We start from the raw sequence: 27,297 nt of genomic DNA, 5'->3' as shown, positions 1-27,297 counted from the left end.
ATGGAAGCAACCTAAGTGTCCATCAACAGATAAATGGATAAAGATGTGATACATATATACAACGGAATACTACTCAGCCATAAAAAAGAATGAAATAATGCCATTTGCGACAACATAGGTGGACCTAGAGATTATCATATGAAGTGAAGCAAGACAAACATCATATGATATCGCTTATATGTGCAATGTAAACAAAAATGATACAAATGAACTTACATAAAGAACAGAAACAGGGCTTCCCTGGTGGTGCAGTGGTTAAGAATCCGCCTGCCAATTCAGGGGACACAGGTTCGAGCCCTGGTCCGGGAAGATCCCACATGCTGCGGAGCAACTAAGCCCGTGTGCCACAACTACTGAGCCTGTGTGCCACAACTACTAAGCCCGTGAGCCACAACTACTGAGCCCATGTGCCACAACTACTGAAGCCTGCGCACCTAGAGCCTGTGCTCTGCAACAAGAGAAGCCACCACAATGAGAAGCCCATGCACTGCAACCAAGAGTAGCCCCCGCTCGCCACAACTAGAGGAAAGCCTGCAGGCAGCAATGAACACCCAACACAGCCAAAAATAAATAAATTTATTAAAAAAAAAAAAAAGAAAGAACAGAAACAGACCCACAGACAAAGAAAACAAACTTATGGTTACCAAAGAGGAAAGGGGCAGGGGAGGGATAAATTAGGAGTTTGGGATTAACATATACACACCACTCTATAAAAAATAACCAACAAGGACCTACTATATAGCACAGAGAACTATACTCAATATTTTGTAATAACCTATAAGAGAAAAGAATCTGAAAAAATAGACCTATGTATGTATGTATAACTGAATCACTTTGCTGTAAACTTGAAATAACACAACATTGTAAATCAACTATACTTCAATAAAAATGAATAAATTAAAAAATAAAAATAAGAGAATGTACATGCATGTATTTTCTTTCTAAGTCAGAAAGAAAGTAGGCCACAGGGAGGACCTTGGTTCAAAGGGTTCCCAATACCAGCTACCAGGAACACTCTGGACAGTCCTTAGCCACAGTGTGAAAGTCAACATGCCTTTCAAGTGTGCTGGGGGAAAATGAAGACAAAATGAGACATTTTCTATGGGGAAAGTCTGTATATTAGATAAAGACTCCTAAATAAATAAATAAATAACCAAGGTAAGATGCTGTGACAGATACAGAAATTAATGAGACAAATATACTAACCTCAAGGAACTCACAGTGGAATAAATTGTTAAATTATTTTTACTGTTATTTTTACTTCAAACTCCTGCTACTTATAGACTATTTACTCAGAGTAATTTACCCCAAACTTGAAACATTTGAAATGTTTTTGGAACATCTCAACTATTTTATAAGAATTCATGTATTGTCATTGTTATATAGAGTACATGAAAAGAATAAAATTATTACCATAAGGTCAAATTAACTAAGCTGTTATTAGTTTAACAATTCAGTATAGTTATTTTCCATATAACTAAAATTGAATTCTAATCTTCTATAAAGACAGAAACTCATTTTATTTCCATAACAAAAATTTAAATGGCTGTTTCTAAAAATCCTAACTTTTTAGAGCAGAGATGATTTTGAAAGGTGATCCCTCGAACCATATTAGAAAGTACTATAAACTAAAACACCTTAAAAAGGAACCAAAAATTCCTAATGAGGAAAGGATTTTCCTTACTGCATATTAAAACACATTATAAAACTACAGTAATTAAGTTAATACTTAAATTTATTATCTTATTAGCAAAGGATGACACTGAGTAAAACATAACAGGGAGTACAGAAATAAATCCAAATATATTTGAGAATTTAGTGACTGATACAAGAGATATTTCACATCAGTGAGAAAAGATAGCTGATTTAGTAAATAGTACTGGAATAATAAGCTAGCCAGTTTAAAAATAAAGCTACCTCACACATTATTAATTCTAGACTGATCACAGAATTAAATGCAAATGCAAGCACATGGCATGTTTGCACATACTGCAGGGAAGTATTGATTTAAATATTTTTAACAGTGTTGTAGAAAAGACCTTTATTCTAAGCATGGTATGCAATACTAGAAATCAGAAAGGAAAATGTAATCACATAAAAAAGAAAACTTCTGTACAGGAAGAAGAAAAAGAAAGCATTAACAAGGTTGACTTGCAATTCATAAATTAAGAAAAAAATCCAATTCATATTGCATAGACAAAGCTTTAATGTCCATAATATATAAAGAGCTCTTAAAAATCAATCACAAAAAAGGAAAAAAAAAGACAAGCATTCTGAAAGAAAAGGACCAATAAACATATGAAAATATTTTCAACCTTACTAGATCAAAGTAATGCACATTAAAGGAATTTAATATATTTTTCATATTCACAAGAGATATTGGCAAGCCTGAGGTAACAAGCATTTTACAAAATTATTTCTCAGATATAAACTCCTTGAGGGCAGAGAATGTGTCTTGTTCACTACTATATCCTCACACCTAGCACACAGGAGTGCTAGCAGACACAAATATCTGTTGATGATACATATTATGACCTATATTTATCACAATAAAGAGATATCCATAAAAAGCTTTAAAAAAAAGATATCCAGAGAGCATCAAAATATGTGAGGCAAAACTGTAAGAAGAAATAGATTAATCCACTGTTATAACTGGAGAGTTTAACACCTCTCTATCAGAAATGGACACATTCAGCAGGCAGAAAATCAGTAATGACATAATTGAGCTCAAAAGCAGCATCAATCAACTACAGACTATCCCTCCAAGGGGCCTCTGTGGGGGGGTGGGGGGAGGGAAACAGCTACAGACTAGACAGCTACAGACTACATCACCTAACAACAGCAGATTACACATTCTTCTCAGGTTCACACAGAATATTCACCAAAATAGACCACATTCTGGGCCATAAAACACCCCTTAACAAATTTAAAAGGATCAAAATCATACAATGTTTGCTCTTACCATGGTGGAGTTGAACTGGAAATCAAAAATGAAAAGATAGCCTAAAAATCCCAAAATACTTGGAGCTTAAACAACATACCTCTCATGGGTCAAAGAAGAAATCTCAAACCTCATGGGTCAAAGAAGGGAAATTGAAAAGTATTTTGAATTAAATGAAAAAGTAGTATCAAAATTTGTGGGATGCAACAAACGCATGGCTACAGGGAAATTTATAGCACTGAATGCATATATTAGAAAAGAAATATAAAATTAGTAACATAAGCTTCCACCTTAGAAAACCAGAAAAATAAGAGCAAATTAAATCTAAAGTAAGCAGAAAAAAGGAAATAATAAAAATTAGGGCAGAAAAAAAAAAATCAATAGAGATTGAACGAAACCAATCAATGAAACCAAAAGCTGCTTCTTTGAAAAGATCAATAAAACCTATAAGCCGGGCTTCCCTGGTGGCGCAGTGGTTGAGAGTCTGCCTGCCAATGCAGGGAGCACGGGTTCGAGCCCTGGTCTGGGAGGATCCCACATGCCACGGAGCGACTAGGCCCGTGAGCCACAACTACTGAGCCTGCGCGTCTGGAGCTTGTGCTCCGGAACAAGAGAGGCCGCAACGGTGAGAGGCGCGCGCACCGCGATGAGGAGTGGCCCCTGCTCTCCGCAACTGGAGAAAGCCCTCGCACAGAAACAAAGACCCAACACAGCCAAAAATAACTAAATTAAATAAATAAAATTAAAAAAAAAAAAAAAAAAAAAAAAAAAAAAAAAAAAAAACCTATAAGCCTCTAGCCAGGCTAACTAAGAAAAGAGAGAAGACGCAAATTACTAATACCAGAAATGAGAGAGAAGGCATCAGCACAGCTCCCATGGAAATTAAAATAACAATAAGAAATATCATGAACAACTCTATGCTCACAAATTTGATAACCCAGGTGAAATGGACCAAATCCTTGAAAGATAGTCTGCCAAAAGTCACACAAGAAGACAGACAATCTGAATAGGGCTGTATCTATTTTTAAAAGTGAATCAATAATTCATAACCTTTAAAACACAAAGCATCAAGCCCAGATGGCGTCACTGAGTTCTACCATACATTTAAGAAAGAAGTTATGTCCATTCTCTACAATTTCTTCCAGAAGATAGAAGCAGAGGGAATACTTCCAAACTCATTCTATGAAGTCAGCATTACCCTAATACCAAAACCAAAGACATTACAAGAAAAGAAAACTACTGACCAGTATTTCTCATCAACATAGCTGCAAAATCCTCAACTAAATATTAGTAAATCAAATTCAGCAATGCATAGAAGATGCATCTGGGTGGCCTCTTTAGTGGAGTAGGAAGACCCTGAGCTCACCTCCTCCCACAGGCATACCAAAATTACAAATATTTACAGAGCAACTATTGATTATAGACCGGAAGACCAACAGAAAAGATCTTCTACAATTAAAGGTATAAAGAAGTAAACACAGAAGACGGATAGGAGGGGCAGCGACTTAGTAAAAACCCATTCCCCAAGGTGGGTGACTCACGAACAAAATGATAATTACAGTTGTAGAGGTTTCTCCCCAAGGAGCAAGGGGGTCCAAGCCCCACACTGGGGTCCCCAGCCCAGGGGTCCTGCACCAGGAAAACAAGCCCCCAAAAAGATTTGTCTTGGAAAACCAGTGGGGCCTACTTTCGGGAGAGGAAGAGGACTGTGCAAAATAGAGACTCCACTCTTAAAGGACGCACTCAAAACCTCACACTCTCTGGGATCCAGAGCAAAAGCAGTAACTTCAAAGGAGTCTGGGTCAGACCTACCTGCTGGTCTTGGCAGAGAGGCAGGAGGCAAGTGGAGCTCACCCTGGGGACATACACACTGGCGGCAGCCATTTTGGGGAGCTTGTTCTACCGCGAGGACCCCAGTGCTGTCAAGTACCATTTTGGACTCCTCCCTCTCGCTTATTATCTCTGGAACCAAGCCCCTCCTACCAGCATGTCACCACCTGTAATGGGATTCCTAAGGCCATGCAACTAGCCAGGCAGAGACACAGGCTCACACACCAGCAGGCCAGCTACCTTAAGACCCCCCTCCCCTGAGCCCACAGCTGCCACAGGACCTGCGCTGTATAGAAGAGGGCCCAGGACCTGGCCCCACATACCAGTGCACCGGCACTAACCTCGGAACTGCCAGGGCTTGCAGCCACAGAACCCAGGGCCTGGCCCCACCCACCAGTGGGCAGTCACCAGCCCCAGAACGCCCTGGGCCCAGGCCTTACCCACGAGTGTGCCAACACCTCAACTCCAGGACCCCCAGGGCCCTACAACCAAAGACCCTGAGACCCAGCTTCACCCACCAATGAGCAGGCATTAGGCCCAGGACCACCTGGGCCTCGCCCCGCCCCCCACACCAACAGGCTGCTACCAGCTCTATAATCCCCAGGCTCTACAGCCAGAGAGTCCAGGATTCAGCTCTACCAACCAGTGGGCTGGCACTAGCCCCAGGACCTCAGACACTAGTGGGTGGGCAACAGCACCAGAATCCCATGGGCTACGGACCCACCCATCAGAGGGCAGACACCAGACCCAGGACCACCATAGCCCCACAGCCTGTCATGTCAGGACACAGCCCACCAACCAGCAGAAAAACACCACCCACAGGACACACTGGGTCCTGGCCCTGCCAACCAGCAAGCCAACACCAGCTCTAGGATACCCTGGGCCCCTCAGCCAGCCTCCCCAGGATCTGGCCCAACACACAAGTGGGTAAAAAATCAGGTTTGGGACACCCCAGACCCTGCAGCCAGCCATGCCAGAAAATGGACCTGACCACCAGCAGGCTGATAATAGATCCAGGACCCCCCAGCCCCACACCAGAACCCAGTTCCCACCCACCAGTGGGACAGCGCTAGCCCCAGGACCCTCTGGGGCTCTGCAGTCAGGTGCCTCATGACCCAGCCCCACCAACCAGCAGCCAACAGCCTCTGCACAAGACAAGGCCTGACAAAGAAACAGACTGGGGACCAGTCACGCCTACCAGACCAACCACAGTAGCCAGCTCACCACAACAGAAGGACCCATGCAGCCCACAAAGGGAGCACCCTTAGACCATATAGCTCCGGTAACTACAGGGGAGTGCACTGCTGGGACGCATAGGATGTCTCCTATACAAGGCCACTTCTCCAAGGCTGGAAACATAACCAACCTACCAAGTACATCAAAATAAAAATAGCAAATTAGGCAAAATGAGAAAACAGAGAAGTATTTTGCAAATAAAGTAACAAGATAAAATTTAGAAGAACTAAAGGAAGCAGAGATAAGCAATCTAACCAATAAAGTGGTCAAGGTAATGATCATAAAGATGTTCAAAGAACTCAGAAGAAGATTGGACGAACAGACAGAGAAGTTAGAAGTTTGTAACGAAGAGTTAGAAAATACAAAGAAGAAAGAACAGAGGTAAATACAGTAACTGAAATAAAAAATACAACAGAAGAAATCAACAGAAGACTGCATGATATAAGCAATGGATCAGTGAGCTGGAAAACAAAGTAGTGAAAATCACTAAACCTGAATGGAAAAAGAAAAAGTAATAAAAAGAAACAAGGACAGTTTAAGAGACCTCTGCACAATGACTCACATTCACATTACAGGGGTCCCAGAAGAAGAAGAGAGAGAAAAAAAGCAGAGAATGTATGAAAGACATAATAGTTGAAAACTCGCCTAAAACTGGGAAATGAAACAGACACAGACGTCCAGGTCCAGGAAGCAGAGAGAGTCCCAAATGAGACCAACCCAAAAAAGACTACAACAAGACACATAGTAATTAAATTGGCAAAAATTAAAGATAAAGAGAACATTAAAAACAGCCAAGGAAGAAGCAACAAGCTACAAAGGAACTCCCATTAGGCTATCAGCTGAGTTTTCAGCAGAAACTCAGCAGGCCAAAAGGGAGTGGCATAATACATTTAAAGTAATGAAAGGGAAAAACCTACAACCAAGAAGACTCTACCCAGCAAGGCTTTCACTCAGATTTGATGGAGAGATCAAGATTCACAGACAAGCAAAAGCCAAAAGAGCTCAGCTCAACCAACCAGCTTTACAGGAATTGTTAAAGGGACTTCTCTAAATGAAAAAGAAAGGCCACAACTAGAAACATAAAAATTACAAAAGGAAAGCCTCATTGGTAAAGGCAAATATACAATAAAGGTAGTAAACCAACCAAGTACAAAGTTAGTAGGAAGGTTAAAAGACAAAAGTAGTAAAACCACCTACATCCACAATAACTAGTTAGGGATATACAAAACAAAAAGATGTAAAATATGATGTCAAAAACAATAAACGTGGTGGGGGGAGAAAAAATGCAGGGTTGTTAAAATGTGTTTGAACTTAAGAAATCAGCAACTTACAACAATCATATAAATATATAGAGATTGCTATATATAAACCTCATGGTAATAACCAAGCAAAAAACTACAATAGATACACAGGAAAAAGAAAAAAAGAAAAAAGGTATCCAAATACAACACTAAAGCTAGTCATCAAATTACAAAGGAAAAGAGCAAAAGAAAAAGAAAGGAACAAAAAGAACTACACAAACAGCCCAAAACAGTTAACAGAATGGCAAAAATTACATAGCTATCAATAATTACTTCAAATGTAAATGGACTAAATACTCCAAACAAGGGCAGGGAGTGGCTGAATGGATACAAAAACAAGACCCATACATATGCAGCCTACATGAAACTCACTTCAGATCTAAAGACACAGACTGAAAGTGAGGGGATGGAAAAAGGTATTCTATGCAAATGGACATGAAAGTCAGGATAGCAACACTTATATCAAACAAAATAGACTTTAACAAAGACTATAACAAGAGACAAAGAAAGAGCTTGCATAATGATCAAGGAATCAGTCCAAGAAGTAGATATAACTGTTGTAAATATATAAGCACACAACATATGAGCACCTAAATACATAAAGCAAATATTAACAGACATGAAGAAACTGACAGTAACACAATAACATCAATAGTACAGAACTTTAACATCCTACTTACATGAACTGAAAATCATCCAGACAGAAAATCAATTTGAAAAAAGGGGTTTAAATGACACATTAGATCAAATGCATTTCAAAGATATATAGAGAACATACCATTCAAAAACAGCCAAATACACATTCTTTACAAATGCACATGGAACTTTCTCCAGAATAAATCAAACGCTAGGCCACAAAACAAGTCTCAGTAAATTTAATAAAATCCAAATTATATCATGAATCCTTTCTGACCAGAATGCCATGAGACTAGAAATCAACTACAAGAACAATACTGCAAAAAAGCACAAACACATGGAAGCTAAGCAATATGCTAGTAAACAACCAATGTTTACTAGCATGATTTTGAGGTCACTGAAAAAAATCAAAAAATACCTGGAGACAAATAGAAACAAAAACACGACAATCCAAAATCTATAGGACAATAAAAACAAAAATAAACAAACGTGACCTAATGAAACTTAGAAGCTTTTGCATAGCAAAGGAAACCATAAACAAGACGAAAAGACAACCCTCAGAATGGGAGAAAATATTTGCAAACGAAGCAATGGACAAAGGACTAATATCCAAAATATACAAGCAGCTCGTGCAGCTCAATATCAAAAAAATCAAACAACCCAATCCAAAAATGGGTAGAAGACCTAAATAGACATTTCTCCAAAGAAGATATACAGATTGCCAACAAACACGTGAAAGGATGCTCAACATCACTAATCATTAGAGAAATGCAAATCTAAATCACAATGAGGTATCACCTCACACCAGTCAGAATGGCCATCATCAAAAACTCTACAAACAATAAATGCTGGAGAGGTGTGGAGAAAAGGGAACCCTCTTGCACTGTTGGTGGGAATGTAAACTGATACAGCCACTATGGAGAACAGTATGGAGGTTCCTTAAAAAACTAAAAATAGAACTATCACATAACCCAGCAATCCCACTACTGGGCATATACCCTGAGAAAACCATAACTCAAAAAGTCATGTACCACAATGTTCACTGCAGCACTATTTACAATAACCAGGACATGGAAGAAACCTAAGTGTCCATTAACAGATGAATGGATAAAGAAGATGTGGCACATATATACAATGGAATATTACTCAGCCATAAAAACAAACAAAATTGAGTTATTTGTAGTGAGGTGGATGGACCTAAAGTCTGTCATACAGAGTGAAGTAAGTCAGAAAGAAAAAACCAAATACCGTATGCTAACACATATATATGGAATCTTAAAAAAAAATGGTTCTGAAGAACCTAGGGGCAGGACAGGAATAAAGACGCAGACATAGAGAATAGACTTAAGGACACGGGAGGGTGAAGGGTAAGCTGGGACAAAGTGAGGGAGTAGCACTGACATATATACACTACCAAGTGTAAAATAGATAGCTAGTGGGAAGCAGCTGCATAGCACAGGGAGATCAGCTTGGTGCTTTGTGTTCACCTAGAGGGGTGGGATAGGGAGGCTGGGAGGGAGACACAAGAGGGAGGGTATATGGGGATATAAGTATACGTATAGCTGATTCACCTTTGTTATACAGCAGAAACTAGCACAGCAATATAAAGCAATTATACTCCAATAAATATTTTTTTAAAAGTCCATAATGTTAAAAGTGGAAATCTCTAAGAGATGCAATATCATTTTTTTTAACATTAGGAGCTTTATTTAACAAGGTATGATTTATGTTGAGACTATGCTGACATTATGCAATGTCATTTCTACTTTTTTTTTGTACTTGTCTTTATTAAATTGTTTACATTGAGCCTCTTGTAAAATAATAACAGAATTATTCAAAAATAAACCGCTCAAATGAAAAACTTCACACAGGAAATTACAAATATGTCCAGGTTATGTTAAATTCTAACAAAAACAACTTAAACTGCTCAACTAAGAAATCTACAGAGAAGACATTCTATTACAAAGTTCCTAAACAGCCTATGAGAAAAATAAAAATGCTGAGACAAAGTGCTTTTTTCCTTTTTAAGATAAACATTATTCTTGTGTTTCTCAAAGACATCAGATTCAGCTATTTAGTCATTTACAAAACTTAACTTCCTCAATGTAATTCCCCAGAACAGCTTTAGCTGAGTAAAATGACTTGGAGGCTACCCCTTGTTAACTCATAATTTTTTTTTCTCCTAAAAATAAATGTGGTGAGATCTGGAAAGAGGAAAAAGCATAAATTAATACTTGCATCCATTCAGTCTACTATTTTCTTTAAATGAGTCTCAGGTATGAATAGGGAATATAGTTAATAATTACATAATATCTTTGGATTGTGACATACTGTAACTAATTGTGGTGATCATTTTAAAATGTATAAAAATACCAAATCACTATGTTAATAGGAACTAACATAGTGTTTAGGTCAATTATACTTCAAAAACAAACAAACTCATAGAAAAAGACATTAGATTTCTGGTTACCAGAGGAGAGGATGGCAGAGAGGGAGTTGGATGAAGGTAGTCAAAAGGTACAAACTTCCAGTTATTAAAAAAAAAAAAGTTACAAACTTCCAATTGTAAGATAAATAAGTACTAGGGATGTAATTAACATGATAAATATAATTAGCACTGCTGTATGTTATATATGAAACTTAAGAGAGTAAATCCTGAGTTCTCTTCACAAGAAAAAAATTTTTTTTTCTATTTCTTTAATTTTGTATCTATATGAGATGACAGATGATCACTCAACTTATTGTGATAATCATTTCATGATGTATGTAAGTCAAATCATTATGCTGTACATCTTAAACTTATACAGTGCTGTGTGTCAATTATATCTCAATAAAGCTGGAAGAAAATGTATATAATAATTTAAAAAGATCAATGAAGAAAAAAATTTTTTCTTTTTGTTTGCCAGGGAAAGGCAAGACAAACAGTACTTTTAGTTTAACTATAAAAGAAAAAAAAACATACAAATGAAGAAACCACAATTCTAAACTATCCTCACCTACAAATTCCCTTTCCAAAAGCTTTCCTGATTTAAAAAAAAAAAATTAAAAATGAATTAAAATTCACTAGTCTATCAATTATAAAGTGAAGAGGTGATATACCCACACATTAAGATAGTCGATAAATTATAAATTGATAAATGTAAAAGGTACTCAAATCGATGTCCCTGGAGAGCAGATAAGGATAATCAGCCTCCCCCATATGGAAATAAATAGAATATTTTATCCACTGAGGATTTAAAGCCAGTAAAAACTGACAGAACTTTAGGGGACTGATTCTACAGAATATATCTCAGTCACGCAGCACAACCAATAAAAACACTGCAGGATTCCAGGATTTGTGTACGGTTGGGCATCTTCCCCAAATGGTATTCTGCAGCAAAAGAAATATAGATATTGATTTCGAATTTTTGATGTGCTTTTAACTATCCCATCAAATAAATTGACCTGTGAGGAAGTTTTTCATCTGCTGTAACCTTTTCTACCTGCTTGCATTTTTAGTAACAAATATCAATCCCGGGCTTCCCTGGTGGTGCAGTGGTTGAGAGTCCGCCTCCCGGTGCAGGCCACACGGGTTCGTGCCCCGGTCCGGGAGGATCCCACGTGCCACGGAGGGGCTGGGCCCGTGAGCCATGGCCACTGAGCCTGCGCGTCCGGAGCCTGTGCTCCGCGACGGGAGAGGCCACAGCGGTGAGAGGCCCTCATACCGCAAAAAAAAAAAAAATGAAAAAAAAAAAACAAAAAAAAACAAAACAAAAAAAAAAAAAAAAATGATAATAATAATAAAAAATAAAATGCTATAATAATTAAGAGAAATATTTTTCCACTTCCAATGAGAACATTCACACATGAAAAAAAATCACAGGGTAACACACAGTCATAACTGACATTCTTCAAATACAAAGAACAAGGACATACAAATAACATAAATCTTTCTATTCTGGGTGTCAATACAGGAAAACACTAGCCATAATTTTTAGGAATGAGTTAAAGTACCCTGAACAATTATGTCTATTGTTAAAGATTAATGCTTGAATTGTATCATCAGTCAAAAGAAGAGCACTGTTTAAAATGTTCACAAACATAATTGTTTTGGCTTACAAATGGAATTGTTTGATGACATTTTTCTCATTTCTAATTTTAAACAGTAAAAAATTATATCAATTTGAAAAAAGAGCTACAAATTTAAAGCCTTATAAAGATAAAAGCTGCATATTCTCTATCTGACATAACTATCCTAGAGCTCCCTATTACTATATATTATGATAAAGTTTTAAATTATTATGTCTACTTTAGTAGTTTTACAGATAATCGATTTTACAGAAAGAGTCTATTAAAAAGTAGTTTAGTAGAAACTTAACTATATTTTAAATTGATAACATAATCACAGAAGAAATAATTCAAATACCTCTGAACACCTGCTTTCTTTGACTATATATCTTTAGTGGGATATATTATAAGGACATAAAGAGGCAAAGAAATCTTTACTTGGTAAATCTGTTGCAGGAGGGAGTATCAGTATAGCAATTCCAAAACTATCATATGTGTGTGTAGGGCAGATTAAATGAGTAAATATATTGATATGGTTGAGAATCAGAATTCTCCCTGTAGGAAAAGGGAAATACAAATATGAACTGAGGAAAGGTAAAGTTGAACTCTGTGATTCTGAACTTGAATTGAAGGTATCCTATAAAATCATGATTTCTTTTAAAAAATGTGTGTGTATGTGTGTAACCATTTAAAGGGCCTAGAAGCAACAACAGTAGTAGTAGTGAGTATATTCAATGCCCAAATTTTGGTTTCTAAGTACCATTTTCCACTAAAATGAACGAGGGCTCCACTGTTAAATAGTTGATTCCAAGTAGAATATACAAGGTGAGCCTGGAACACCTTACTGTACAAAGAAGTAAGAAGGTGCCCAAATACCAATGTGGACATATGCAAAGGCCACAGGAACTAGTTTGAAGGGACTAAACAAATTTGAGATAATTCAGTCATCAAAAAGAATAATGGTAACAGATCATCACATCGGATACGTTTTTTAAAAAGGAATCCTTGGGTACATAGAGGTACTAAAATAAAAGGAGAGGGACTTCCTTGGTGTTCCAGTGGTTAAGAATCCGCCTTCCAGTGCAGGGGACGAGAGTTCGATCCCTGGTCAGGGAACTAAGATCCCATAGGCCGCCAGGCAGCTAAGCCCGTGCGCTCTGGAGCCCACGCACCACAACTAGAGAGAAGCGCACACGCCTCAACAAAGAGCCCACGCACCACAACTAAGACCCAATGCAGCCAAATAAATAAATAAATATTTTTTTTTGTATCTTCCTTTAAAATAAGAAGTGAGAGGAGGAATATCTCTTCTTTAAAGAAAATAGCCAGCAAACATATGTAGAAGGATTGAGAGAACTGGAAAACCATTATTTGGCAACAACCAATGCAATGATTTATTCAGGCAAGGTTTATCAATGGCTACTAAAACCACCGTATAGAAAAAAAATTGTTGGAAAACAGAATAGCTAATGATAAAGTATCACCTCCACAGATTAACTGTTAAGTATAAAAGGGAAAAGACACATTTAAAATGTAGGAATCTGGTTAACCTAAGTGGTCAACCTTAACATCACCAATAAATGGACAAATTATCATTACATTACTCTTGATGTGATCAAATGGAAAGTTTACAATAACTACCATGTAACAGTCTTGAAAAAAAAACTATTTAGCCTGAAATTGTGAAGAAACAATCAAATTCATTTTGTGAGGCATTCTACAAAACAATTGGCCTAGACTTTTCAAAAATGTCAATGTCTTGAAACACCAAAAAAAAAAAAAAAAAAAAAGGAAGGGTCTTCCCCAGTGGCGCAGTGGTTGGGAGTCCGCGGGTTCGTGCCCCGGTCCAGGAAGATCCCACATGCCGCGGAGCGGCTGAGCCCGTGAGCCATGGCCGCTGAGCCTGCGCGTCCGGAGCCTGTGCTCCGCAACGGGAGAGGCCACAACAGTGAGAGGCCCACGTACCACAAAAAAAAAAAAAGGAAGGAAGATAGGAGGAAAAAGAAAAGGTGAGGATTGTTCTAGATAAAAGAAAACAGAGAGATATGACAACCAAACACAATTCAATGAAATCTCTTACTCAATTCAGTGTTATTTTCCTAAAAAGCTATAAGAGACATTATTGGAACATCCAGGTAAATCTGAATTTTTTCATATGGCCTATACATTAGATAATATTATCATATCAAAATTAAATTATTTGGGTATGCTAATGGCATTATGGTTATGTAGAAGGATGTCCTAGTTCCTAGGCGATGCATGATGAAGTATTTAGAAGTATCATGATGTTTCCACCTTACTTTCAAATGCTTCAGCAAGGAAAAAAAAAGTGTACATTTGTGTGTGTGTGTTAGAGAAAAAGCAAAAAAGCAAAAGAAGCATAATGTTAACAACTAGTGAGTCTAGGTAAAGGATATACAGGTATTTGTTGTACTACTCTTTAAACTTTTTTGTATAGGTTTGAAACTTTCAAAAGAAAAAAAGTTGGGGAAAAAAGTAGGATGGAAATTAAATCGACTTTAGAGCAGCTGATCAGACTTTATAACGTTTAACTACTTCTTCACCCTATCCATAAGACCTAAAAGCCAGTACAAAGTTCAGACAGGTTGGACTAAAAATGAAAGTAATAATCCTAACAAATAATAAGTAATTATAAGCCAATCCATCATTAACTTCCAATTATAGTTGTAGACTAACCATAATCTCTGATGAGAATTCTGTGAAAGATGACATGTGCTGACTCACCTAGCACAATAGTGAATAAACAAAAGCTGTCTTGTATAACATTTTCTCCAAATCCAAATATGACTACCAAACGATTTTTTCCCCAATCAAGATCTATTAGTTAAAAGGAACTCTAAATTAAAATGTTGTTACAGAAGTACAGATGATCCCAGACACCACATCACTATAATAATAATAATGATAACAATAATAATAAACAAACTCTGTACCAGGAATTTTGTAAACCTATGCACACATACCATCTCACTTAATCCTCACAACAACTCTATAAGACAGGTACTATTATTATCCTCATTTTATAGATTTAAAAAATAACAAAGGCTGAATAACTTTTGCAAGATCATACTGCTACTAAATAGCAAAACACACCCTGAATCCAGGCAATCTGACTCCAAGCCCAAGCTTTTTGCTCTGTACCCTCTACTGCTTTACTATGAAATGTAAAATTTAAATAACTGACTGTATTAATTCAATATCTACCAAAAACTACACAATGGAGTTATTTCAAAGAAAATCATAAGCATGCCTTTTTTCCCTAATACACATATTTATATTTACACATACACCAACTGAATGAAGTTAGAATTTAACCAGATGCCCAATTTACTGCCAAATCCCAAGTGCAAATAAAAATGATATAGAGCTGTATTACTCAGTTACCTATTCATATATATGGTTGAATATGTTACATATAAATTCAAAACAAATACCAACATATTTCCAAAAGCCTTCATCTAGAACCTTATCCCTGCCCACTCAAGGGAAAAAATACTGAAAAAACTTTTTTCAGGTACAGCATTCCTCAAACATACTTAACTTAAACAACGACATAAAAGGAAAAAAAGAATAATTAAGACATAAACCTTGAACACTGATGCCACGGTGAAAAAATATTAAGAAACAAAGGATGTCCCCCCAAACCCAGTCATCTTACAATGTTCTCTACCTCAATGAACTGTACCACAATCCATCCAGCTACATAAGCCAAAATGGTAGTGGTGGCTGATGGCACCTTTCTCTCCCTCATTCCTCATATCCAATTCATCACCCAGTTCTACCTCCCAAACATCTCTAAAACCCATCCACTTTTACCTGTCTTTACCACCACCTTGTCTAAGATATTACCATCTCTCATCTGGCCTCTCCTCATCCACACTCTTATCTCCTCTGTAAACAGTTTTTCTTCTGTATAACATCAAGTCCTTTTTCATAGAATTTACAATAGTTGCAACTTTACATTTCTTTGATGGAATATTTGATTTATGTCTGCCTCCCCTCATAAGTTCTATGAGGTAGAGACTGCATTTACTCATCACTATATCACTGTGGCCTAGAAGCGTGCCTAGTAAATAAATAAATGCTAAATGATTGAATGCATGTCAAAGATTACAAACATTTATAAACAGTCCAAAAAAATTAAGTAGTTACAAGACTCATGAACCATCATAAGGAGTACCTTATTTCATCATTTCTAGATCACACATTTTTACATTTTAAACTCTGAAACTGAATATACCTTACAGTTGACAATCTTTTTATGTTTAATGGGCAATATTTTTTTTCTTTCACGGCAGTTCATAAAATAATGGTGCACCTTGGAATAAAATAAACAAATAAAAAACCCTCATCACAGGTAAATCTACAATACACCTGACCCACTCAGTTCAAACCTGGTAGTCTAGCCTCCCTTCTCCTTTGGCCACCACGCCACTCCCAACATTCAATAATTAACAGTGCTTACTGGTTCTTTCACCAACAGTTATCCAATTAATTCTTTTTTTTTAATCCCACAATAATAACACTAGATCTATCTAATTCCTCATTGCCTGGTATCTGAGCTCTTGCCACAGCTTCATTCATTTAAACATTTGTTTCAAATTCAGCCAACACTGCCCACCTATATGCAAAGAAATGAAGATACAAAGCAATCCAGTTAACTGTCCCTCCCACTAATCTCTCTCTCCTACAATTTAGAATTTTGCTCATTTTGTGCCTCAAACTGGAATTACTTTCCTCCCAATTTCTACCTACCAAATTTATACTCACTATTTTAGTTCTAGATCAAATCTCATCTTCTTCATGAAATATTCCCTGGTTAATCTCTCTTTTCAACCTTAACATTCTAAAACACATAAAACCAAACGCATACTGCCTATATTTTGTTCCTTGAAGGCAAGGTTTACATGTCAAACATTGTAATAGAATGTAAGCTCCCTAAGAGCAGAGACTTTTGTCTCTTGTTCACTGTTCTATTCCCAGCACCTAGAAGACTATCTGGTACGTAATAGCTGCTTAGCAAGTATTTATTGAATTAATGCTCTTTATATATTCCAGAGTAGTGAACAAATCTTTGCAACTGTAGTAAGTGCGAAGAGTCAAAAGGAACTGGACTAAATTACCTGAATTCTTTGAGCTTCAGTTTCTTCATCTGCTAAATGTAAATAATGCTCAATAGCTCAATGAGTTGGTATAATGATTTAATGCAATAATGCTTTAAAGCAGTGGTCCCCAAACTTTTTGACACCAGGAACCAGTTTCGTGGGGAGGGGAATATGGTTCAGGTGGTAATGCAAGTGATGGGAAGCCGCAGATGAAGCTTCGCTGGCCCACCACTCACCTCCTACTGGGCAGCCCCGTTCCTAACAGGCCGCAGACCAGTACCAGTCCGTGGCTCGGGGGGTAGGGACCCTTGCTTTAAAGCATCTGGTGCAGAGCTGAGGGCAAGAGGATGTTCTCAATAAATGGTTTGATGATATTGTGACAAAAGTTAAATAGTAAGAAGCATTTAATAAATGCCTACTAAATGAATAAAATCTCAGGAAAAATATAAAAAATTTGAGTAATGTCTAGCCTATCATTTATCCAATAAAGAATTTCATGAGTGAATTAATTCTGAAATATTATACATTTAGCCCCACTCTTAAACGTGGCTAAAACCATTTCTGACTAATTAGGAATAACCTCATTTAGACTGGGTACATGTATTAATATTTATATTTTATTGACATAGAGATTATCTTTGACTCCTAAAGAAGAACAATAATTCTGCTATTAGAATAGTAAAATACTCATAATAGAAGCTGCAAAGTTATTTAACTTACATGACCCCAAGAAAGACAAGAAGTACAAAAATTTCTGTCTACAAAACATTACTGAATAGTAAACAATGCTGTTTTACCAGATCTATCAAATTATGCATAAGGGGCTTCCCTGGTGGCGCAGTGGTTAAGAATCCGCCTGCCAATGCGGATTGGCAGGAACACAGGTTCGAGCCCTGGTCCGGGAAGATCCCACATGCCGCAGAGCAAATAAGCCCATGCGCCACAACTACTGAGCCTGTGCTCCAGAGCCCGCGAGCCACAACTACTGAAGCCCGCGTGCCTAGAGCCCGTGCTCTGCAACAAGAAGCCACCACAATGAAAAGCCCGCTCACCGCAACAACGAGTAGCCCCCGCTCACCACAACTAGAGAAAGCCGGCGCACAGAAACGAACACCCAACGCAGCCAAAACTAAATAAATAAAATAAATTAAATATATATATAGAGAGAGAAATATCTCATAAACAATCACAACAAATAAACTTTTCAATATATTCGTATTCCATTTTACAGAAAAATGAGCATCAGTTAAATGGTTTTTAAACTCTTTTTACTAAACTATAAAAGTTCTCATATTGGCTACTTTTTGACTTTAAACACGTACCAAAATTTTACAGTGAAAGAACTGATAATTAATTCAATACAGCATCAGATTATTCGACTAATTAGAAACTCTCCCTTGTTCAGGGAAGACACTTTATTTACTTGTAAATTGGTACACACACAGACTTTACCTTTCAAAAGCTTTTCTAATCCCTCTGTGTACTTTCAATGACTCACAATCTAATTACAAATCATAAACAACCAAGGAGGAAAGAGCATTCCCTTGTGTCTATCTGCTATTAATTGACACAAAATCATCGCAAAAATTCTACTGGGGATGTATGTTTCGAGTAGGAGAAGGGAAAAAAATCCCATCTAAGTTAATTCAGATACAAAGAGCTGTAGGATGAGGTATTCTCCTCTAATCATAGGGTAGCAGTGAACCCCTTGTGGGAGAATAATCAATACAAAACAAAAATGTAAGCCAAATAGATCTTAAGTATAAACTTCATAAGCAGAGTCATGCTTGGCTGTTCGTCACGTATTCACCAGTCATCATAAGAATGTGTTTGAACATCCAACCTAAAAAGCCCTGACATGTGGATGGAAGTCGAAGAGTTGAGGATGAGTAAGAAACAAATAAAGTGATTAAACGTTAATGTCTGAGTGGAAAAGCATTAAGATATTCAGGCAAATGTGTTAAGAGTCTGAAGCAGTAACAAAGGCCTAAAAAGGGATAAAGGAGTTAGGAATGAGAAGATTGAGATCTTGAGGATCTGATTCGGGGGGATTTTTTTTTTCTCTTTTCTGTTCTTTTTTTAACGGAGAGAAATAGGGAAGGAGTTAAATGGATGCAATAGCTTAGGGGACTAGCGATCGTGCCTGAAACACGTACGAAAAGCCTCTAGGAGAGGGGGAACAGCTGCCCACAGGAAGGCTTACGGTTCGTTAGCTCTGGAGACCAGGAAGGGCAAGGAGTCAGAAAACAAATTACACCAGAAACAGAGATGAGGGAGGCGCCAAAACCCTCAGAGAGCCTAAACTGTTGGCTACTGGGTCTCCACTGAGGGCAGGGGCCCCCAAGAAACCCGGTCATTTGGAAGGACCAGAGACACTAAGTCCCAACCTCCTCTGAGGCTAGCGGAGTCAGAGGAACTCAAGTCGACCCCTCACCGAAAAACCTAAAACAGAACTGGAGAAATGTAAACAATGTTCAGGAGCCACCAACCGGGAAATGTTCCAGCTCCACCAGCAGCCGCCACAAAAGCAGCCGACACACACGCAGATGCCCCGACCTCAGCGCCGCAGCTACAGGCACCTCGAGCTCTCCGGCCACCGTAGTAAGAGAAACGCCCCACCCGCTTCAAACCCAGTAGGTCAGCCACTTCCGGGGCACTAACGCCTATTGATTGGCAGCAACAGTAGCAGCGGCCTACAGGTCCCCGGTCCGTTTACTTCATCCTTTTTTCGTCCTGTTTGCCGCCTCAGACTCTAAGTCACCAATATAGCAAGAGCAGAACCACGAGAAAGTATCCATCTATAAGCGGTGTCTCCGATAGACAAACTACATTATTCCTGCCATGACTTCCTGGTGAACAATTGGACTTCAACTCCCAGCTTGCCGTGCAACACTCCCTCTCCTCCAGCGCGGGAACTACAAGATCCAGCATGCACTGCCCCCCTTGTTCTTCGCTCTGCCCCGACACCTGCAGACCGCAAAGGCGATTTCAGAGGATTCATTAAATCCTTTAGATTAATGTAGACCTTTCTACCAAGACCCACTTTGGTAAAAATACCAGTATTCTCTCCTTTCCTTTTGTGAAGGTATTAAATATCAAGGAATATGTGAGTTCATTTTCCACGTTCAGATTATTTTCCAGAATTGAAACAGGACAGTCTGCAAAGGCTTTTTATGAAATGGAAATTTTTATCCTCATTCATAAGGGGTGTTGAGAGAAATACTAAATTGTTGCAAAGTGTAATCCTGTGTCGTTTTTGCAGTACTGCAAGGCTGTGCTGGAACAAGGGCTACCAAACGTGCTCCCGAATTGCATAGGAAATTACAATAAGAGCGAGAAGTGAAAAATTAACAGTCTGTAGTACCAGACTATGAAACCACAAGGGAAAGAATATCTTTCAGAATACAGAGTTGAAAAGTTCAAAAGTAGATGTGAAAAGGGTTTTCAATTTTTTTATGTGTTTAATGGTTTGAATTATATTTATTATTATTCTCACAAAAACAGGTAACTGCAGCTATTTATTTTCTGTTATGCAGTAGGGCCACCAAGTAACCTATCATACAAAGGATATAGCAAGATGTAACATTTTTTAGAGTGAGGAAACAAAATAACTGTTTTCTTGCCTGATTGGATAGCCAGTGGTTCCACATTTTAAAATACAGAACTCTGTTTTGATTTCTTAGGGAAGATAACATGCATTTAACAAGCTGTCTGGATGCTTTTTTGTTACTTTCATGAAGACTCAGATTACAAGAATAAATGTTTTCTTGTTTTTTTGGTTTTTTTGCAGTACGCGAACCTCTCACTGTTGTGGCCTCTCCCGATGCGGAGCACAGACTCTGGACGCTCAGGCTCAGCGGCCATGGCTCACGGGCCCAGCCGCTCCACAGCATGTGGGATCTTCCCGGACCGGAGCACGAACCCGTGTCCCCTGCATTGGCAGGCGGACTCTCAACCACTGTGCCACCAGGGAAGCCCTATTTTATTTTTAATATCATACATTAACAAGACGAGAGAAACAATGCTTTGATTCTTTAAATAGACTACCTGGTAGTTATACAAAATAAAACTGTATGTATACCACAAACATTGGTAGTCTATGGATTTACAGCAAAAACAAATTTTAATTGGTTAGTAAAACAGTAGAATACTTTCCATTTTTACAACTTCACGTAGAAGTCACACAGGGAAATTATATTCTCTAACATTGGCATGGCATCAGCTACCATACAAACTGCTTTCCAACTCCAGTGTGCTAAATTATGCAGCACAAGCAGGTAAATATTTAAAATCTACGATCGTGGAAAACAATCTGCTGCTTTCGATACTCATACACCAAAGCACTGTCTGTGAGAGAAAACATTTTCATCGGAATGATTCAGAGGTAGTAATAAACTATAATTAGGTTATCTGTTATTCATAGGTGTTTGTAGTAAATAAACACGTAATTGGATCCACTTATTAGGGTTGTTATTAAGGAAGCTTTAAAATATGCTAAATATTTGATACACATATTTCTAAAGTGGTTTCAATGATCAATTGTATAAATGAATGTGGGAAAGAGTCTAAAGAGTACATAATTCATGTAACAGACTTTAGGTTTTTAAAAGAGGTTCTTGCAGCTGCAGTGCTCAGCAATATTCTCTCCTCTAAATGTGTCTTTGACTTTGCAATTCAGCCAATTGCCAACCACACAGAGTCAGAACTGGACAAGATGTTCATTTCAGTTCAACAAATACATGATAAGTGCTGCTAGGGGCAAAGCACTCTACCTAGGCACTATAGTCTTTTTGAAGCACATACAGTTTTGATAATTAAAAGGAAGTGAAAAGAAGATAAGAGAGCTTTATCAGAATGGAAAACAGAAAGTAAAATATGTGTAACAGCAACTTTTTTATTATACACACTTTTATTTTTAAACCATGTGAATGCCTTACCTAGTCAAAAAAATTTTTAATTAAAATTTAAAAGACCTTTGCAGTGGAATACCTGTGTAAGCGTTACAGCTCTACACTTGGGCAAATTACTCTTCTCTCTGTGTTTCAGTTTCCTCAACTGTACAATAGGATGATAATAAAAGCCACCATAAAGTATTTAGAACAGGGCTTGGCACATAAAATATTTTTTGAAGGTAAAATTTTAGTCAGGGTGTTGGAAGTTTTAAAAATAAACCATAACCCTATTTTAGAAAGTACCTGAATAATGTCAATCATACAATTAGTGAAAAATATGCTACTATATTTGAACCAGATAGCATTCTAAGTATTTAGAAACTGTCTTCAACATCAACTTTCAATAATCACTTATGCATTTGTTTAACTGGAACTCTTTAGTAGTGAATATACTTTCTAAAAGACAGGAGCTACATCTTAAACATCTGTGTCCTGCTCAGCTCTAAGCACCGTACTTTGTACAGAGTAATTAGTTCTCCATCAGTGCTTGTGGGAGTTCATGGTGATGACGGAGGCCCTGAAAACTCCTTTCTCATTCATACATAAGCTATTTTTAACACCCGTGCTTTTTTTTTTTTTTAATATTTATTTATTTATTTGGCTGCCCCGGGTTTTAGTTGCGGTACACGGGATCTTCATTGCCACGTGCGGGATCTTTTCACTGTGGCATGCGGGATCTAGTTCCCTGACCAGGGATCGAACCCGGGCCCCCTGCATTGGGAGTGCAGAGTCTTAACCACTGGACCACCAGGGAGGTCCCTATTATTTTAATTAATAAATCAGATTGTATAATTAAATAACTATTAAAAGCAGAATATTTGACTAATAGAATGCTACATTTAAAAATCATGAAAAACAGCAATTCACTGCTTAGTGCGTATATATATTTAAAACATTCATCTTAAGCATCAAGCCCTTTCCAAAATTCATCATATCCCAGGTGTGTACTTTGAAAACATAGAAGCCATTCTAGTAGCATTGATTGTGACACAGCTCCAGGTTTTTGCTAGTAAACTTTTAATTCTTAACTTCTACCAAGTATACTTCTTATTCATCTCCCTCCAGGACCCAGAGAAAGATGAAGGTCCTGTTTAATAAGTAAACATGTACCATGTATGACTGATCAGGAACGTTATTTTGAGATAAATTGAACTCACCCTTGATGAGATGAATACCTTGTGGAAATTATTAAAATTATTTTAAGGAAAACTTGGTGAAAACGTTTTCTCCTTTCCAAGTGAACTTATTTCTATCCCCTCTGCTACATCCTCAAGCTCACTCTTTCCACTGCCCCCTTTGCCTCAGCCTACAAACATGTACTGAATCCCCACAATTCTGAAAGCAACTTCAGCGGACTCAGTTTCCCCCTAAATGCAATATTATTCTATTTTCCTTTTCCTTTCATAACCACACTTCAGCAAGTGCTACAAAGTAAACCTTAGCCTTGAAATGCAGCACAAAATCTATTCACAGCTAATATTTACTGAACACCCAGCACTGTGCTAATTCATGGAAATATGAAAAGAATTCAGAGAAGTAACTTACGGCTCACAGTGTGATAAACATTATGATAGAGGGAAGAACAGGGTATTAAGAGAACAAGGAGTGTCAGTTATTCTCAAATTGAGGGATCCTGAAGGAGGAAGTCCTAAGATAACTTAAATGACAAAAATAATTAACTAGCTTCAGAAGAGGGAGATTCGACCTGTTTAGGATAACCCAGAAATTTATTATAGCTGGAACATGAGAGTTGGGGAGTGGTACTTGTATACTATGATAAGAGTGTTGAACTTTAATCTGGTTATAAAGGAAACCATTTAGGGAATGACATAATTAAGTTGCACTTTATGCTGCTGCTTGCAGGATTATGGAGAATGGCTTGGGCTGGAAAGAATAGTTAGGAGATTGTTTTCATAATTCAGGTTTTAAAAAATGGGAGACCTGAAATAAATAGTAATAAGGGAAGAGCAAAAAACTGGTCAGAGATATTAGGACAATAGAACTAAGAGGAGGGGCGAAGGAGGGAAGAAATCAAAGGAGACTCCCAGGTTTCTGTTTTTTCATTTTTCCACATGTTGAGTTAGGAATGCTTAAACACCATCAGAGGACTATGCCCAGGAGGCAATTAGATATGGAGCTTAAGAGGAAGATTTGAGCTGAATATATTGCTTTGGGACTCACTAGCTTTAGGTGAGAGTTGAAACCATGGGCATGGATAAGATTACAAGCCAGGTGGATGGGCATCTGAGCTAGTAACCAGGAAGCTAAAAGGTGACAGAAATGAGGGAGGGTGGAGAACAATATATGTAAATATCATGAAATTTTTCAAGGAACGGGATTTTTACATAAAAACAGAGGGTTACTTGTTTAGATGTAACATTGAAGAATAAGGAGAGAGCTGAACTCACCTCTGGACCCGGTGTTCATGAATAAATGAGACCAAAAAGACAAAAGGACATACTTTCAAGAAAGTTGCAGGGGGACAGAATCTTCAGAGAAGTGTCAGCATTTGGTAAGACCAGAAGGTGAGGCAAAAATTCTGTGAGGAGAATCCAGAGGTAGCGAATTAGAGCATCAGAGAAACAATGGAAAGATTTTGAATGGAGAAAAGTAGCAGGAGATTGGGTCATAAGAAAGGAAGTGCATGTGAGAACACACAAGAAAGATGATGACCAAGGATGCCAGGAATATGAGGAAGTATTCACTAGCCTCAAGGTCTCAAAACAGAAATCCTATATAAATCTGACGTTCACCCTAACTTGTGCAGGTAGACATCACTAGTCTTGACAGCAGAGAGTGTAACTTACTGACTTATACTCACATCTTTCTTTTACAATGGAACCCTAAATCAAACACTGTGGCCCATTTCTCTTGGTTTAAGCATGAACATGTGAGATAATTCTTGGCAATGAGATGTGAGGGAAAGTCTGCTATGGGGGTCTTCCGGGAAAAGTTCTTCTCTCTAACAAAAAGCAGCACATGCTGTGTACCCACATCATAGCAGCATTATGCACAACCACTAAAAGGTGGACGCAGCCCAAGTGTCCATCAACAGATAAATGGATAAGCAAAATGTGGTGTATGGACATAATGAGCTATTACTCCTTAAAAAAGTAGGAAATTCTGACACATGCTACAATATGGATGAAACTTGAGGACATTATACCGAGTGAAATAAGCCAATCACAAAAAGGCAAATACAGTTGACCCTAGAACAATGAGGGAGTTAGGGCACCCAACCCCATGCTTTTGAAAATCTGCACGTGTAACTCATAGTCAGCCCTACATAACCACAGTTCTGCATCCACAGAGTCAGTCAGCCAAGGATTCTGTAGCACTGTAGTATTTACTATTGAAAAAAATCTGAGTATAAGTGGACCCATTCAGTTTAAACCCATGTTGTTTAGGGGTCAACTGTACTGTAGGATTTCACTTACCTGAGGTATCTAGAGTAGTCACATTCGTAGCGATAGAAAGTAGAACGGTGATTACCAGGGGCTAGGGGGAGGGAGGAATGGAGTCATTACTCAATGGATATAGAGTTTCAGTTTTGTAAGGTAAAATGGATTCTGTAAAATAAAATGGATTCTTTTTTTTTTTTTTTTTTCTGGAGCTAGCCATCCTGGGAGGCCTGGTTTATTACAAATTCTTTTGCAAGCATTGAACCTCTTATAGGGAAGGGTTTGTGGACCAGAACTTCGACTCTGTGAATGAATGGTGTTAGAGATGTGGTGATGGTTACACAACAATGTGTATGTACTTAGTGTTACTGAACTGTACACTTAAAATGGTTAAAATAGTTAATTTTATGTTATGTGTATTTTACCACAATAAAAATAATGGAAGAGAAAAAAAGCAGTGAATGCCAAGACCATTCAATGGCCAAAGGATAGTCTCTTCAACAAATAAATAGTGGTGGAACAACTGGGTTTCCACATGCAAAAGAATAAAGTTGGATCCTTACTTCATACCATGTTCAAAAATTAACTCAAAATGGATCAAAGATCTAAATATGAAAGTTTAAATGATAAAACCCCTAGAGTAAAACATACAGGTATATCTTCATGACTGGGATTTGACAACAGCTTCTTAGATGACACCGAAAGTACAAGCAAGAAAGAAAAAATAGAGAAATCATACTTCAACAAAATTAAAAACTTTCATGCATCAAAGGACACTATGAAGAAAATGAAAAGACAATCCACAGAATGGGAAAAAATATTTGCAAATTATATATCTGATAAGGGTCTAGTACCCAGAATATATAAAGAACTTAAAGATAGACAACAAAAAGACAATAATTCAACTAAAAGATGGGCAAAAGACTTGAATAGACATTCTCCAAAGGATATGCACAGATGGCCGAAAAGCACATGAAAAGGTGTTCAACATTGTTAATCACATTTTTGTGAAAAAGTGTATTTTGTGTTTAAATATGCATATACATACATTTAAAGAGTAATATATAATGCTTGAAATTGCAAAATGTTTCTCAGCCACTGTATTAATCATGTATTTTGTATAACAAATTATCCATGTCTTAGTGGTTTTAAAAAACAATATTTATTATCACAATTTTTGTGGGTTAGGAATCTGGTCATGACTTAGCTGGGTCCTCTGCTTCCTGGTCTCTGCCAAGGCTGCAATCAAGGTCAGCCAAGGTCTGTGATCCCATCTGAAAATATGACTGGGAAAAAATGTGCTTCCAAGTTCATTCAGTGGTTGTTGACAGGATTCAGTTCTTTGCAGGTTGTTGGACTGAGGGCCTTCGTTTCTCACTGGCTATTGGTCATCACCTCTCTCAGTTCTTTGCCACATGAGCCTCTCGAAAAAGCAGCCTGTTTCATCAAAGCATGTGAGCCAAGAAGGCAATAGAGAGTCTGCTAGCAAAGTGGAAGTCACACTCTTTTAAAAGCCAATCATGGAAGTGACACCCCATCACTTTTCCTGTGCGCTACTTATTAGAAACAATCTGCTAGGCTGAGCCCACATGCAAGGGGAGATTATTACACAAAGGCATACATACAAGGAGGTGGGGATCACAGTAGGCCATTTTAGAAATATTCACCACAGTCACCATACACAACTGTTGCAAATACCAGGCTAATTCATAATTAACTTGGAACCACACATTGGAATAGGAACAGAAGCAAGAAAATGAATGCCTGGCTCTATTGTGGAATGAGTCTCTGCTATACAGGAATCTATGGCATTCATGTTTTTGAAAC

The 27,297-nt window shown here is 37.8% G+C and overlaps 1 protein-coding gene and 1 non-coding gene across 2 annotated transcripts in view; both read right to left on the bottom strand.

Moving 5' to 3' along the window:
- The window catches only part of ATG4C (autophagy related 4C cysteine peptidase), an 87,751-nt gene extending 68,057 nt beyond the window's left edge, over positions 1-19,694 (bottom strand). Inside the window, exon 1 of the mRNA XM_065879917.1 lies at positions 19,560-19,694. The gene's annotated coding sequence lies outside the window, so the exon portion shown is untranslated. The remainder of the gene's footprint in view (positions 1-19,559) is intronic.
- A 3,056-nt stretch (positions 19,695-22,750) lies between these two features.
- Positions 22,751-22,823, bottom strand: TRNAG-CCC (transfer RNA glycine (anticodon CCC)). The gene has a single exon. It is a non-coding gene; the product is annotated as a tRNA-Gly (tRNA).
- Positions 22,824-27,297: the final 4,474 nt, after the last annotated feature.

This window comes from Phocoena phocoena, chromosome 1, assembly GCF_963924675.1.
Source record: "Phocoena phocoena chromosome 1, mPhoPho1.1, whole genome shotgun sequence".
Lineage (NCBI taxonomy): Eukaryota > Metazoa > Chordata > Mammalia > Artiodactyla > Phocoenidae > Phocoena > Phocoena phocoena.
This window is presented reverse-complemented; position numbering and strand designations above follow the sequence as displayed.